Source organism: Myotis davidii, unplaced genomic scaffold (genome assembly GCF_000327345.1).
Source record: "Myotis davidii unplaced genomic scaffold, ASM32734v1 scaffold963, whole genome shotgun sequence".
NCBI lineage: Eukaryota > Metazoa > Chordata > Mammalia > Chiroptera > Vespertilionidae > Myotis > Myotis davidii.
The window spans coordinates 554,075-557,932 of NW_006294116.1; positions in this window are offsets into that span (position 1 = coordinate 554,075).

Genomic DNA, 3,858 nt, shown 5'->3' on the forward strand with positions numbered 1-3,858 from the left:
ATTTGTTACAATGTTCAAACTGCAGGCTCAGAGGCCGGCAAGGCAGGCGGGGAACTTTGGAGTCCTCTGTCACTGAAGCAAGCAAGCCTCATGTTCAGTTTAAGCTGCCTGGCTGCCGGCTGCCATCTTGGCTGGAAGTTAATTTGCATATCTCGCTGATTAGCCAATGGGAAGGATAGCGGTCATACGCCAATTACCATGTTTGTCCTTTATTAGATAGGATGATTTATTTTCTGCCAGAAATTATGCTAAGCACTTTATAGATGTTGTCCTTTTTAATGCAAAAAGAAAAAAAACTAAGAAACTACAATTATTATCTTCATTTTGCAGTAATGAAAATGAAGTTTAGAGAGTTTATAAACTTGCCTAATGTTGAATTGCTAGCAGATAGGAGAGCCAAGACTTAGACTTAGATTTGTCTAACTCCACTGGGCATTTCAATTTATTGTCTAATCCTAGGATTGCTAGGGTCCCTGACTGGGCATCTTCCTACCTCCCTGGCAGGTAACATATGGGCCCTCCTGCTGACTAAGCACTTGGATCATCCTCTTTATCTGGGGTCGGCTTTTCATATGTTCCCTTCACCCTGCAGGCCCTAGAGATTTGGTCTGCTTGCTTTTCTTTTTTCCAGCTGTCACTACTGATTCTCTGTCCTGTGAGTCATCTTCTACAAGAATTCTGGAGTAGAATACAGATGCCCTCTTCCACTCTCCCTGTTATTTGTAATTAAAAAACAAAACAAAAACAACTTCAAATTTTGAATGAGAATTTCACTAGCAACTTCAAGTTATAATATGATATTAACAATTGTTATTGTGCTCCACTAGTAATGGTTACTTTTGCTATTATTATTAAATTTACTGTTTCTAATTATTTTTGCATATGTCCTTAGACACTTCTATGGCAATGAGTAAAATTTTAGTTTGACTCATAATAGCAATTTCTTAAAATTGCCCTTTCTGCAGGCTTGCAACTGTCCTGATTTATCTTGCTATAGCTTATATGTGCAAAACAATAAAAGATATTATTGAAGATCACATATATCAAGATTTACACTTTAGGAAATAAACTAAAAGAGAGAGACTGGATATTAGTATAATTGAGGTTAATATTTATTGAGTTTGTAATGTCCCATATAAAAAGTCATGATGATTACATTTTACTGACAGATAAATTAAAGCACAGAATCTGTCCATGAATACTGACTGGTAAGTGCTGGACCAAGGTTCAAACCCAGGTTTGGCCCTAGCTGGTTTTGCTCAGTGGGTAGAGCATCATCCTGCTGACCAAAGGGTCTCAGGTTTGATTCTGGTCAAGGGCACAGGCCCAGGGTTGTGGGCTCGATCCCCAGTAGGGGGCGTGCAGGAGGCAGCCAATCAATGACCCTCTCTTATCATTAATGTTTCTATCTCTCTCTCCCTCTTCCTTCCTCTCTCTGAAATCAATAAAAATATATTAAAAAAACAAAACAAAACCCAGGTCTGTATAAACAGATGCATTAAGCTACTTCTAGCAAATGTAGTATATAGGTCCAAATCATGACTGTCAAGTAGAGAACAAATTCTATTTTCTATATTTTTTACCCTCCACTTCCCTTGAATCTTAATTTGTCTTCACATTTGTGGTATTGCTTTATGCCTTTGAAAAATGGATCTCAATTTACTCAAAAAGTCTACAGTTAAATAATCAAGGAAATGCTCTGTAAATGTGAATTTTAAAATTTAGTCACTGTAAGGCTAGTTGGCTAGCTAATTCTTTTGAGGTTAAAATTAGCATCTTTAAATTTAAACTCTTTAAAAAACCTAAACTTGCCAATTGTCTTCTGGATTCCTCAATAACATAAAATATGATAAAACGGCAGTTATAGCATCAACTTTCCAGTCCTCCTCTTATAAACTTTACCAGGTGAAACCTCCTTTCCACTGTTAAATGTTTTTTGTGGTTTTTTTCTTTGCAAGTATTAAACCCTTAAAAGACATCAAGCATTCTGAATAAACTATTTATTTCTATAGAGATTTGTTTTCTTTTTTTCTTTGGTGGAAAAGAACAAAAATGCCTCTCCCCCACAACCCAAAAAACAAAACAGGCATTGACTTTGTATCTAATAGTTGCGTATAAATGTGTTTTCTAAACTGTGCCTAGCTATTTTAACAGAATGGCTCTCAGGAAAACTTTCTCTAAGGAGAGGCTAAAATGAAGATTATTTATCAACAATAGCATGCTCATTTTATAATAAAGATACATCGTGCTGCATAAAATATCTGCCCACTCATAGTCATGAACTTCCTTGAAAAACTCCCATGAACTTGTGATATAGGTGACATTGATCTAATACTCTTATCTTTTACCCCATTTTATTAGATCCTTGATAGGATTTTTTTTGGAAAATGTTTTAAAATAGAACGGAACATAATATGAGTAAATAGAACACTGTAAAGGTTATTAAAAACAGCTAAAAAGCAATGATGCTACTGAACTTTAAGGCCTTCTTCTTCTTCTTCTTCTTTTTTTTTTGAGTAAAGATGATCTTATCAATATCTGTTCTTAATGTATTTTTCCTCTATGTCTTTAGTCAGTTCAGGTTCAAAAAGCTGACTTTCAGAGAGAAGGAACTGATAAAACTTTGTCTGTAGCATTTTTCGTTTTGCTAATCCTCACCCGAGAATATTTTTTTGATTGATTTTTAGAGAGAGTGGAAGGGAGGGAGGAAGGAGATGGAGAGACAATGAGAGAGAAACATTGATGTGAGAGAGACACATCGATTGATTGCCTCCCACATGTTCCTTGACCAGGATGGGGACCTAGCCTGCAACTGAGGTATGCGCCCTTGACTGGAATCAAACCTGAGATCCTTCAGTCAGAGGGCTGATGCTCTAACTACTGAGAAAACTGGCTAGTGCCATGGTTGGCAAACCGTGGCTCTCTAGCCACATTTGGCTCTTTGGCCCCTTGAGTGTGGCTCTTCCACAAAATACCATGTGTGGGCGCACACATACAGTGCGATTGAAACTTCGTGGCCCATGCGCACAAGTTGGTATTTTGTGGAAGAGTCGGTATTTTGTGAAAGAGCCACACTCAAGGGGCCAAAGAGCCGCATGTGGCTCACAAGCCGCGGTTTGCCAACCTGCAGTTTGTCGACCACTGGGCTAGGGCATATGGCATTTTTAAAAGAGTCAAAGTCATAATACAGGTTACCTCTGTGGAATGTTTACATATTTGCCAACATCCAGAGCTGTGTGGACCACATTTCAAGTTCATAATAACCACGATTGCAAGGAGTTCTGACAGCACTGATCCAGAGGGTCAGAAATGGCAGTAAACATTTTAATTGTTGGATAGATTTCAATATCCATCCAGATATTTGATAACATATAAATGTAACTATGAGTTATTTTTCCCAAGCATGGCACATTTAGAGAAGATAAAAATAACTTAAAAATTCATTCAACAAATGTTTACTGAAACTCATCACTATGCTAGACATCAGTTAGGTAAAGATGAATAAAGTATGATTTTTTGACCTTGAGGCAATGATAGTCATGTGGATGGGTTGAACAAACATCCAATCACCATACCCTATGGTTTTGTTATAATGATACTAGAGGCCCGGTGCATGAAATTTGTGCATGGGGAGGGGGGGTGAGAGGGGCCCTCAGCCTGGCCTGCACCCTCTCACAATCCGGGATCCCTCGGGAAATTTCCAGCTGCTGGTTTAGGCCTGATCCCTGGCTCCTAACTGCTCACCTGTCTGCTTGCCTGCCTGATTGCCCCTAACTGCTCGCCTGCCTGCCTGATCGCCCCTAACCACTCGCCTGTGCGCCCCCGCACCCAGGACCCAGGCTTGCCTCCTCTAGCTGC